This window comes from Lissotriton vulgaris, chromosome 4_1, assembly GCF_964263255.1.
Source record: "Lissotriton vulgaris chromosome 4_1, aLisVul1.2, whole genome shotgun sequence".
In the NCBI taxonomy this organism is placed as follows: Eukaryota; Metazoa; Chordata; class Amphibia; order Caudata; family Salamandridae; genus Lissotriton; species Lissotriton vulgaris.
In genome coordinates, this window is record NC_141691.1 from 1,864,273,251 (window position 1) to 1,864,286,548 (window position 13,298).

General features: G+C 45.9%; 1 protein-coding gene across 2 annotated transcripts in view; it reads left to right on the top strand.

Moving 5' to 3' along the window:
- Window positions 1-13,298, top strand: part of TBC1D31 (TBC1 domain family member 31) — a 696,792-nt gene that overhangs the window by 549,555 nt on the left and 133,939 nt on the right. The gene's annotated exons all lie outside the window — the stretch shown is intronic.

Below are 13,298 nucleotides of genomic sequence, written 5' to 3' on the forward strand. Positions count from 1 at the left end.
AGGGTTCTCGTTGTAGGTTTAAAAGCTTTGTTTTCATCCAAGTTTATTCATTCCATTGTAGCTGTTCTAGAAACTGGACCTAGAGAGTTAATTTGCCAAGTTGGAATGGCAGCTTAAAACTGCTCTACAGGCTGCAGTGGCAGACCTGAGACATTTTTTGAAAGACTACTTTAGCAGGTGGCACAATGAGTGCTGAAGGCCTACTAATATTTATTTCACAAGCTCTGGGTACATGCAGTATCATCTACTGGGAACTTACAAGAAAAGGAAACGTACCAATCAGGTAGATGCCAACTGTACCATGTTTTAGAGAGAGAGAGAGCACAGCCCATTACAACTAGTTAGCAACGAGAAAGTGCAGAGAGTCCTAATGGAAACCGAAACGTACTCAGCAACAGAAGGCAAAAATCTAGGGGTAACCCTGCAAAAAGGGCCATGTCTAACAGACCCAGATGCATGTTCACACCTAATGATGCGTATCTCAACCAGGCAGTTCTCTCTCCATTTTGCAGCCTGGGGCCCGTCTGAGACCTGGCGATGCACTGTGGATCAAATGCAAGAGCCTCACATATTGGATTCCTTTAAAACCTGTTATGTATGAATTGTTTATGGAAATTCCTCTGTAGCTTACCTCTGGCACTCTTTATCCTGAGATGTATCCAGAAATGTAAGAACAACACAGGTCTTGCAGCCATCCTTATAGCTCCAGCCTCACAATATCGCTGCTGGTTAATGGACCAGCTACACGCTCAACACTGGGGCTCTACCTGGCTTACCTTGAAGCGAGATCTTCTAGCAATATGGATAGTTCTGTGGCTGCCAGAAAATGTATTGTCCAGTCCCAAGACAGAAAAACAATGTGCTGTCAGATTACGTTCATCAATTGTGTGTCTTTTGCTTTCTCGCACTAAGTGCACCAGGTATGCCCAGACAGGGGTCCCGGGCTCACTGTGCCACTGGATTCAAGCTATCCTGGCTGATGAGTGTTGAAACCCTGAAACCGGTCCTAGGGTGCTTGTTTCCGGTCTAGGGAGTACCTTGCTTGGTAGTTCGGGCTGGACTTTTCCCATGAGGCACATGGTCGAAAATGATTTACATATGGCCAGGTCTAAACTGGGGTTGCATGGTGAGCAAAAGAATGATGGATTTAACTCCGATCTCTTGACTGGGGGTGAATGTTTTGATTTGTTCTGCATTCCGTCCATCAATTTTGTGTCAGATTATCAACATGTATCTAACATATTTGTATTGTACCCTAGAACGTCTGAAGCCTAGGACCCATTTCTGTTTGGTTCTAGGATTCTTATCAACTGGATTCAAGGTGATTTAGTGTCATTATATTTTGTTAGTGGCATTTTGCCATATTTAGTTGATGAAATTTTGTGTGGTTTTGTGAAAGTTCACATTGAGGGCAATCTGCAATGTAGTCTTAATACAGTACAGTGCATATGTATGCAGTGGTTTTCCTTACGATTCTGCTACTGGGAATGGTCAAGAGAAATTTAACAAATGTTTTATTCTGTGGACATCTTTGGGCACACCTTCTTCTCATATCAGGTATACACCTTTTGACTATGTTAACTCTTGTGACTGTGAGCTTCAGCCGAATCTTAAAAGCACCAGTTTTTACTACATTGTAAAAACCTTTCAGACCGAGTCCAGGGCAGTCGACACCAGGTCAAGCATCAATCACAGTAATCTTACCATTTCCATAGGTAGAAGCATTAACATCGAACAAGAACATTGGTTACCGGACTGCTACCAGGTCCACTCAATCCTCAAAGAAAATATGGGAACTATCGCTCATTGTCTGAGGCACTTTCTGGGCCAGATTTGAACACCGTTTCAAGCCCACAAGGCCACACACCAGTAATATAGTATTACAGTGGCTCGGTCCATGACTGTGACAGTCACTCTGCACAGATGTGTCTGTATGCTTCACAGGCTTTTCAGAACAGTTCCAGGCAACCAATTTTAGCATACACTTCAGTAGCAGGCAGCTCTTCTGGGAAATGGCCCTCTCTGCCCTGGAACGCTTTCAGAACACCCTCACCACGTCAACCTCGCATGGCCTGGACTCCATGACAAGGCAATTTCAGCATCAGTACAACTGTCCGTGGGCCATTTCCAAAGGGCAAATGTGAGAAAGTTGGTTTTTATTGTGGTGGAGGGAAATGTCATTGTTCTTCTTATGTCCTGCAAAGGTTTCAGCAATTTAAGCCAGAGCTCAACCCCTTGGTAGCTATACCTTCAGACAATGTGTAAAGCATGTAGAAGTACCCAAAAAGTTGAAAGTACCATACAATATAACTCACACTTCCATTCACACCTTTAATGACCCAGAAAATGTGAGCATGGGGTAGAATTAACACTGTAAAACTTGAAAAGACCCTTCTAACCACGCTACCTATAATTAGTGTAGATCCTTATCAAGATGTTGAAACAGCTACACAGAGGTACACAACATGGGTAAGAAAAGGCCATGGATATTCTAGCATCAGAAAAAATGCAAAAGAAATGCTGCACCATCCACTCTGAAACCTGATTTTCTGAGGGCTCAGAAACGACTAAGTAGGAAACAAGAGCAAGTATGGAGATCCAAGTATGCACCTCATGACAGAGAGGTCTACAAAAGAACCATTGCTGAATATAAAACTCTCGTCCACAGTGAGAAAACAAAGTACTTCATTGATAAAATTCCCCAAGCAGAAAACTCAGCCAAAGAACTCTTCAGTATAGTAACAAAACTATCAAAAATGGTCACCAAAACAGATGTCACTGTAAATACTACCTTCTGTGATACTCTTGCAAGCTTTTTTCAAAATAAAGTAACAGAGGTTTTCTATTCCTTTACTCTGTCACAAAGAAGTACCTATACCTAAAATGAATAACTCACTATTTATTTATTTTATTTATTTAAAGAGTTTTATATAGCGCTGGCTAGACCCGCAGGTAATAGAGAGCTTTACATGAGAATCAACAATGTAACAGAAAAAGTTCAACAATTACAAAATAAATCCCCCCAAAAAAGAATAGGCAATACAATTAGGAGAGGGGAGAAAGGTGAGAGAGAGGTAGTGGAGAGGGCATGCGAGGTGAGAAAGGGAGGATAAGGGTAGAGACAATATGGAGAAAGGAAAAGAGATCTGTCTAAGGACCGACAGGGTAAGGTGAAGACCAAGGAGAGAATCCACGGCCCATCGCACCTATAGCTAAACCAGGTAGCTCCATCAGGCATCAGACAAATAAAAAGTTCAGTCTCAATACATTGAGAGAAGGGTGAAGGAGAGACATAAAAAGAGGGAGGATGTGGGAGGAGACAGCAGGAGGGACGAAAGGAAGTGCAACAATGTAGTTTAACAGTATAACAGAAAAAGATAAACAATTATACCTTACAACAAACAGACAGCAATACGCTAGGAGAGGAGAGAAAGGAGAGAGAAAATAAGTCGGGGGTAGGTGAGGTGAGAAAGTGAGGATAAGGGAAGAGACAACCGTAGAGATGAGAGGAAGTCTGTCAAAAGACCGACTGGGTCGGTGACGACCAAGGAGGGAATCCACAGTTCATCTCCTCTATAGCTAAACCAGGTAGCTCTATCGGGCATCAGACAAAGTAGTTTGGTCTCAGGTGTCGAGGGAAGAGGTTCGCAGAAAAACAGGATGGGAGGGAGATACGACAGAAAGACGAAGGAAAGTCTGCCCAAAGACCGGCTGGGTAGGTGATGGTTGAGGGGGAGTCCCAAAACCCATCTCCTCTATAGCTATCAGGTAGCTCAATCGGGCTTTGGCCAAATAGCTAGGTCTCAATAAGAAACAATTTAAGGAACATGGATGGCAAAATAAATGGAGTATAGAGGGGAGGGGACAGGGAAGGTGAGAAAGGGAGGATAGGGGAAGAGACAACAAGGAGAGACAAAATGAAAACTGTCTAAAGGCCGACTGGGTAGGTGACGACCAAGAAGGGAGTCCAAGGCCCATCTCCCCTATAGCTAAACCAGGTAGCTCCATCGGCATCAGATATAAAAGTTCAGTCTCAATAGAGAAGTAGAGATAATAAATAGAGGGAGGAAGCGGGAAGAGATGACAGGAGAGACGAAAGGAAGTCTGGCTAAAGACCGACTGGGTAGGTGAGGTCCAAGGACGGAATCCTCGACCTGTCTCCCCTATAGCTAAACCAGGTAGCTCCATCGGGCATCAAACAGAATAGCTAGCTCTCAAATGACGCGGGAAAATTCACAGGTAAACAGGGTGGGGACTAGGGCCAGGACAGGTAAGGACAGAAATCAGTAGCAGGAAAGTGGAGAGGAGTAGAGCGGGGAGGGGTTGGGGGTAGGTAGTTCAGTGAAATTTACATGATTATAAACAATTACTGGATGTCTTGGCTGAGGTCCTTCCGAAGTTTTGTCTTAAAGTACCTAAACATGCTCAGAAAAATGTCTTTCGCCAGGGCCATGTTGTCCGCTACCTCCGCAGGGTTCGGCCAAGGGCGCTTGTCCGCCGGTGCGAAAAAGTTCGAGAGCTTGTTGGGTGTTTTGCTGGCCGTCTTCTTTGGCGGCATATGGGCGGGCCCAGGAGGACCCCGCTTTGGTGGCAGAGAGATGTCTTGGGCTCAAGGGAGTAGGACTATAGAAGCTGGCCGTGGGATGATCAATAAAGGCTGGCTTGGTCCTGGCGCCACAGTGAGTGCATAGTGCAGTCACACATACAGGGCAACCACTTGCTTGTCGTGCGGCACTTCGCCTCTTCAAACCATAGAGGGTCTCAGGGATTGCGCCTCCTTAGTTGGCAGACAGGTACCCGCAAGGTGAAACTCGGAGCAGCAGGGGTTGGTACATATTTAATTTGCCCTCATGAGGCGGGCTGTTTGAAGCATGGATGGTCAGACCTTCACACATGCTCTATAAAGGACTCACGGAGCGCCATTTTGTAAAGCTGGTGTGCTGCCCGGAGGCATCCGAGGTGTGCCAGCGGGGGTCAGGCTGTAGGACCACGATGCAGTTATTGTTTTCCCGGTCCGCTATATCCATTAACAGACAGGCCCTGCAGACTGCATTCTTCGCGTCCATAGTCGCTGCAAAACATATCACGGAGGTAGGTGCGGATTGAGACCGCAGCAAAGGAACGGTCTAATGGGTTGCTGCACCTGCGATTCAGGCTTGTGTGCCCCTCCCCCTCCAGCCGCAACCTTACCTCGGAAGCGGGTGCGGGTCACGATAGAAGTCCGGTCTCGTAGGACGCTCCAGGTCCGGCTTGTGGGCCACTCCTCCTCCCGTCACGACCGAGTTCGGGCCCCGGTGGAAGTCCGTTCTTTTGGGATGCAGCAAGTCAGGTTCGTGCCCCCTCCCCCTCCAGCCGCACCCGCAACTCGGTGGCAGTGCAGGAAAAAAACGAGTGGCATAATGCGTGGTAATCTGGGGGAGGGTCAGCTGGCAACTTGGGTGTGGGCCGAATGTAGGGGGCGTTTCTCGATGGAAAAGGGCGGAGGTTAGAGGCATCCTGTGGCACTTCATTCGGCCCCAGGAGTGATCTCAAAGCATCCCGGGCACCTGGCGCCATCTTAGCATTATCATTGGCACAGAGAATCACAGCTCTAATCTCAGCAAAGCCGGAACGGAGGAAGGCGACATTGGTCTTCAAATGATCAGCCTGCCATCCGGTAGCTGAATCCTTGTTCCGAGAGAGATACCAGTGCGGCGGGATGCCGATCCAGAGGCTGGTTGGATGTTCACCGAGGAGGGCACGTTGTTTTCCCTTGTTGCTTCAGTGAGTCAGTGAGAGGGGCAGCCACGTGAGCAAACTGTGGTATAAAGCATCGGTAGTATCCAACCAACCCTAGGAAGGCCCTCATTTCTCTTCTGTTCGTAGGGAATGGTGTGTCAGCTATGGCCCGTATTTTTTCTATCTGCGTCTCAATAACACCATGTCCGAGTAAATAGCCCAGGTACTTCACTTTCTGAAAGGCCACTTTGGATTTTTTTGCATTGATCTTCAATCCGGCGTTCTCCAAGACTTTGAATACAGTGTGTAAGTGTGATACATGAGTGGACCAATCTGGGCTGTAGATGAAAATGTCGTCAAGATATGCCGAAGTGAAGTCCGACAAACCTTTCAAAACAGTATTCATTAGGCGCTGAAACGTGGCGGGGGCCCCGTGCAGGCCAAAGGGAAGTACTGTAAATTCGAAGTGCCCATCTTCAGTGGAAAAGGCAGATTTTTTCATGTCATCCTATTTGAGGGGCACTTGCCAATACCTCTTCGTGAGGTCCAGCGTGGTGATGTATTGGGCATCACCCAGTTTCTCAATAAGTTTGTCTACCCGTGGAATCGGGTATGCATCAAACGTTGAAATTTCATTAAGGGCACGAAAGTCCATGCAAAAGTGTTGACTCCCGTCGGGCTTCGGAACCAAGACAATGGGGCTCGACCAGTCGCTCTTGGAGGGGCGGATAACCCCCATATCCAACATTTCGTTGATTTCTTTTCTGATGGCCGCCCGTCTCGCTTCTGGAACTCTTCATTCTCTTACCGGGATGTGTGTCTATACAATGTTCAGCTAGAGTAGTTTAACCTGGAGTGTTCGAAAACAGGGAATCATGTCTCAACAGTATGTCCCGAAGGTCTTTTTGTTGCTGACCATTAAGTTCATCATTAAGGATTAGTTGATCACGAGTAGAGGAGCTTAGTTGCGGATCTGATACCATGTGTACTCCTGTAGGCAGTGGGCCCAACCACTTCTTGAGCAAATTGATGTGATATGTTTGCTGTTTGGTCGGGGTCACCTGCAGTTTGTAGCTTGTTCTTCCAATCGTTTCAACCACTTTATAGGGTCCGACCCATTCAGCTCGAAATTTCTGTGTGGAGGAAGGAAGGAGAACGAGGGCCCAATCATCCACGTTAAGCTGTCTCCTTGTTTTTTCCTTTATCATAGGCCGTTTTCTGACGTCTCTGACTCTCCTCAAGTTGAGTCAAAGCCAATTCTCTCAGTTTACCCAGTCTGGATCTCAGATTTCTGGCATAGTCTAGAGGGCAGCCGTTTCCTCCGGAGTCTCATTCTCCCATGCATCTTTGGTCATCTCCAGGAGAGAGCGCGGAAGGCGACCATACAGGAGTTCAAAGGGGGACATTCCCATACTGCTATGTTTCTGACCCCATATAGTATACAATGCTAGGGGTAGCATTTTGTTCCAGTCTGACCCGCTGACTTCCATCATCTTCCTGAGGGTCGACTTCAGAGTGCGATTATAACGCTCCACCAGAACGTCCGTCTGAGGGTGGTATACGGAGGTACGAATCTGGTGTATATTCAGGTTGTGGCAAATTTCTTATATCAATTTCGACACAAACTGCGTGCCCTGATGCGTTAGGATCTCCTTGGGGAATCCCACTCGCTAAATAACTCAGTAATTTTCTCACCAACTTGTTTAGACGTAGTGGTTGTTAATGGAAAAGCCTCGGGAAACCGGGTGGCATAATCGACTATCACGAGTATGTGTTGGAAACCTTTTCTGGTCTTGGGCAAGGGTCCAATAAGATCCATTCCGACTCTCTCGAATGGTTTACCAATGATAGGCAATGGCTGAAACGGGACCGATGGTGGTTTGGTCATGTTTTTCTTCTGACATATCGCGCATTCCTTACAGTATATAGCAGTGTCCTTATATATTCCCGGCCCCAAAAAATTATTTAGGATATTTTGTCTAGTTTTCTCAGTCCCTGTATGTCTGGCTATCAAATGACTGTGTTAGAAAAATAGTACTTGGTCCCGAAAAGGTACGGGTACTAGGAGCTGTAGATAATCATCTGGTTTTCCATGTCTATACAATAGATTGTTTTGTATCACGAATTTGGGATATACATTGATATATTTACCCTGAGTTTCATGAGCCTGTTCCCATGCATTGTAGAGGGTAGGATCGTTGAATTGTGCGAAACGAAAACTTTTGTCTAAGACCCATGGATCTGGGGAGAGCAATGCTGGAAATGTACCATGTTGTTTGTCTGTGGATCCAAAACCTCCTGTACCCCGTTCAGTGACATCTAAAACGTTTAGTTCCTCCAAGGTGGGATATGATATGCGTTCATAAATCAGTTGTGCTACTCGATCACCTTTTTTTACTTGAAACTCTTTTTTTCCAAAGTTAAAAAGTATGATTCCCACATTTCCTCTGTAGTCCTCATCAGCGACTCCAGCGCCTACATCAATGAAATGTTTTGCCACCAGTCCAGATCGTGGGGCGAGTCTTCCGTAACAGCAAGTTGAATGTCGGTTTTTATGAGTGCTTTTTCTTGTGGAGGAATTATATACTCATAGGCACTGTATAAATCATACCCAGCTGCTTTACTGGAGCCTTTTGTAGGGGTAGTGGCATTGTTAGACAATTTTACGAAGCGTAGAACAACAGCATTTGTTTCTTTGTAGTTGGTTCCTTTTGAGTCCAATTTTTTTCGAAAAACGTCTTGGGGTTGCACGTATGAATCCTGTTCCAAAGTTTTTTTAAACATTTGTAAAAACCTTGGGTTGTCTGTCCCAATAATCAAATCTTCAGGGAGAGTCGCGAGGACTCCTACCCTAATAGTATGAGGTTTTCCCAGGGTGGGTTGGATTGGTACGTCGGCCAAAGGGTAAGGTTTAATATCCCCATGTACACACTTGATATTTACTTTCTTTTAGGGAATATACTGATCAAGGGGTACGTGCTGTGATTGGATAACTGATTGTCGACAGCCTGAATCTAAGAGTGCTTGTACAGATGAACCATTCACTTTAACACTTACTCTGTATGCAGCTCCCATTTCTGCAGAATATAATACAGCTCGGGGTAGATAGCCCACCTCCATCGGTTCTTCTGAATTTCTTCTTTTTGGGCATAACCTGGCGATATGACCCCAGTTACCGCAGTCGAAACATTGTGGTTCCGATGGTCCGGTATGTTCCGTTCTCCATGTGCGAGACCGCGGAGGGTCCACTGGTCCCGTTAAACGTTTTTCAATTTTTGGATTTGGTTTGTAAGATTTTTCATAATCCCAACTCCTTTTCTTAGGTTGAGCTCGGGAAAAAGTGGAGGCCATCTCGATGGCTTGGCTGGTTGTCAGGTTATGGTGTTGTCTAAGCCATTTCTGAGTTGCATATGGGAGAGCTTCTAGGAACTGTTCAAGGTAGATACGATCTAGTATTTCTTCCTTACTACTGGTTGCTGGAGTGAGCCATTTATCAGCTGCCATTTTTAGTCTAACAAAAAGAGTTTTTGGATTTTCTCCAGAGTTCCCTCTCTCTTTTCGGAATCGCAGTCGATAGGCTTCTGCATCGAGACCTAGGTGGTCTAATATTATTTTCTTTATGTCATTATAAGGAGTATCTCCGGTGGGGTTCGCTACCTGATATGTGGCCTGTGCTTCACCTCCTAGTAAGGGTGCTAGGAAGAAGGGCCACTTACTGATTGGCTACCCACCTGCTCTAGCGGCTCGTTCAAAGTTCAGTAAGAACAAATCGGGGTCTTCTCCCGGTTGATATTTTTGCAGGTAAACTGCTGGTGCTCCATGTGTGACGGGTCGTTCTACATTCCCCGTTCGCTGTACTGGGTCAGTCCATGGGGGAAGAACTCCGGTTCGTGCTTCAAATGCTTTCTTCCATATCTCTCGGTCAGCTTGTGCAGACGATAATTGTTGTTCTACTACCCACTCAAGTCTCTCTTGACCCTTCACCAATTGCTGAACGACTGTTTCCATCTTTTCTATCCAGATGGTGTTAGTGCCCGCATCCTCCACCACTATGACGGGGTCAAGAGGAATCGGCAATAGGCGGGTCTTAGTTTTAACAGGTTTTATTGTATTGTACAAGTGGTCAGTACACTTTTTCCTTAAAGAGATATTCCGTCGTGGAGATCTACTTCTACTGGGCCGCCTGTGGTGACGTTCAGACGGATCGAGTCGGCGAAACACCTCCGGACTCCGTCGTGGCTTTACGTCTGGGTCCGTTTTGACTCTCGGGTTAAACAGACAGAAATAGTCTTTCGTGAGATGGGTGCTTTACATATATATACGTGAAGAGGAAAGGGAGTGAGGACACAATAACCTGTGTAACACTCTTTGCGACGGACTACTGGAAGTGTAGGGTAGTGCTCGGGAAAAGGTACACCGGGTCAAGGAGGGATCAGGGTTGATTAGGCGAACCGCCCTTGCGTCCCACCCAGTTCCGGATAGTTTCGCGTACCTGAGTAAGCCACACACCTCCCCTGGGTGTGTGGCGGGGCAACTCGTGAAGACGTTGGCCTCCTGCTTCTCTTCCGTTCTTGAGCTCACAGCTTCGTCACACTGCGAGTCTTCCGCTCCTCGTCAGCTTCACTCCATACGTCTTCTTCTCTCCGGGTGAACAAGCACACCTGTTTCTCGCATTCCTCTGTATAAGACGTCTCCGCCTCATCATACTGCCCCGCCCATTCCTCTGCCATCTCCTCGTTAAAGGGCCAGTGTCTCTCCTCGATCTCCTGCGTGCTGTCTTTGGTCTCGACGTTCTGTGAAGGGTAGGAGAGGGGTGTTGAAGGGGGAAAAATGTCCAGTAATGTCTCTTTAATGTATACGGGGTCATCCTGTACTGCCACTCTGTTACAGAAGGAAAATGACAACTTTCTAAAAGTGTTAGTTTGAAAATATTAAAATTAAATCTGACTTTACCATTGAGTTAGATTTTTTAATTACTATGAATTATATTTTATTAACTAATTAAAACATTTATTTATTAACTCTTTTTGTCATGTTCCTAGTTACTGCCAACCTGAAGTTAAGCATTTTAAGGTGTTATAATGTAACCCAGTGCTTTCGTATGGGAGAATCAGCCTTGCCACAGTGAAAACGACTTTGGAGGACCTTCATTACCAGCTTATAATAAACTGAAAATATTCTTGCCCTTCTTTTTAAATACAATGCACCCTGCCCAGAGGGCATTTGGGGCCTACCTTAGGGGTGACTTATAAGTAGTAAAAATGAAGGTTTAGACCTAGCAAGAGTTTGAATTTGCCATGTTGAACTGACAGTTTTAGAACTGAACACCCATGCTCCAGGGTCAGGCCTGGAGACATGTGTTGCATTGTCACTTTAGTGGAGGCACAATATGTGCAGCGGTCCACTAGTGAGAGTTAACTTACATGCCCTAAGTACACTTTTGTACCATATATTAGGGACTTGTAGGTAAGTTAAAAATGCCAATCAGGAGTTTTCCCAATGTTGACACTTTTTTTGCACTGAGGCCTGTTTAGCAGTGTCCCAGTGTGTAATTATAAAACCAGCCACCTCAGTCCAGAAACAAATTACTTTCACCATACATAGGGGCTTTTTGTTACAGCATTCCCATCCTTTCTCTCTACCAATAATGCCCACCTTCCTCATGAATGTGCTCTCTGGCGCTTGCCTCAAACTTGGAGACGGAGTCTCGCTCTGTTGAACAAATGAGCCATACTGGTGGTACTTGTGGATAAGAAGAGCATGGGATTTTAATGTTCATCTCCTATATCTATTCCTTCAGCTGAACAAGTTCAACATGCTGTCCTTGAGCCAGTTTCTGTTGGCCCCCAATGCATGAGAATGGTGTGTGTTCCTAGATATACTTGATGCCTGCTTCGATCTGCCAATTCTTTCCACCAACGGGTGCTACTTCTTATTCATCTGGAGATCTACCTCTTTTAGTTGACGGTTCTGTATTTTGGTCTGGAACCATAGTGTTCATCCAAGTGTTGGCCCTGGTGAATGCTTCCCTCAGAAGCTGAGGTATTTTCATGCTTGGATAACTCACTGGTCTCCTGCTCTAGGCTCATAACATCTTCATCACACCATGATCCTCCTGCATGACTTGGGCTTTACCATTCTCTTCCAGAAATCACATCTAATCATATGCTGTTGTGTAGTTCCCCACTTCCCAGTAGAAACTGTGCTTTGTTGGGCAACATAAAGAGAGGAATTGTGCCAGACTGACCCCCTCAGGATGTGTTGTCCTAAAGACCAGCTAGCCCACAGTACTACCATATGCACCTCTAAACCTAGATGGGTTGCAACTGGTTTAGGGAACCACAACACATGCCAACCCTGAGCTCTCCCAGAGATCGTGTTGCCAGACCTAGAACCCTTTTGCTAAGTCACTCATGCTCTCTTTCTCTCGAGGAAATATACAAGGAATACACAGTGGGGCGTTTTCAATATTTATTGAACCAAAGTGCTTATTCTATCAAATATTTGTGCTGCAATGAGCAATAGACAGAAGCAGATGTAAGGGATTAGCAATATCAGGACAGTGAACTGAATGAAAAGTTCCACCATCTTGCTAAGACTGTATATATGCAGGCATGTAACAAAATATATATTCATATATATATTCCCCCATCCGATAATCCAATCCATTACCTGAAAGGAAAGAATGTAGTTCCCCGTTGTGGTCACGAAGTTCCCGGTCTTATTTTGTATTGTTTAGAAAGATGGCATATTTCTCCTCTTATCCCTGTGTGCTTGCAGCCTGTCTCCAATACACATCTAGGGTGGGTGACAGCTGGACTTGGCGCATTCCCTTAAACAGCCACACACAAATGGATCTTAGGTATGACTGAGTGGCCGTCCACATCCTGATTGGTCAATCCTTAGCATGATGGGAGGGAGGAGCTGACACTTACACCTGAATAGGCTGTGTTCTGTCCTCACACAAAGGGTTGCATTCCCCTTGAGTAAGTCTGGAGCCAGAGCTGGGAGGGAGGGACATCTGTGCAATTTAAAGCCCCTCTTTGAAGTCACCTCCACTTCATCGGCACAACTGTGTTCAAGTACTGGGTCTCAGATCCTACTAAATGAGACACTACTGGATCTGTGAAGAACTCTGCCAAGAAGAAGAACTGTTGAGCTGCTACAAGGACTTCCCCTCTGCTGCTCTGGAAGAACTGCATTTCTACCTTTCTGCCCTGCTGCCTGCTACCCGCTACCCAGCTGGGAAAGAACTGGACTATCTCGCTTGAAACTAGAGTGATCCCGAAGGGTATGCTGGCTTGCCTCCTGTTTTAAGACTCGGGGATTTCAAATTTTTACACCCTGCTCCTGTGCCTGGTCCATTGGAAGTGGATTCAGGTACTTGCTGCAGTGGAACTGATGCATCCCCTGCTGCTTGAGCACAATCAACGCATCGCTGCTGTTGTGGAAACTGAACTGGCAAATCGCACTTGGAACCAGCACATCGCCATCGGCGCCACTGCAGAGAGAGACTATTGACGCATCCCCTTTACTGTGCAGATAAACCTGGTGCATTGGCTTTGGAACCAACGCATCTT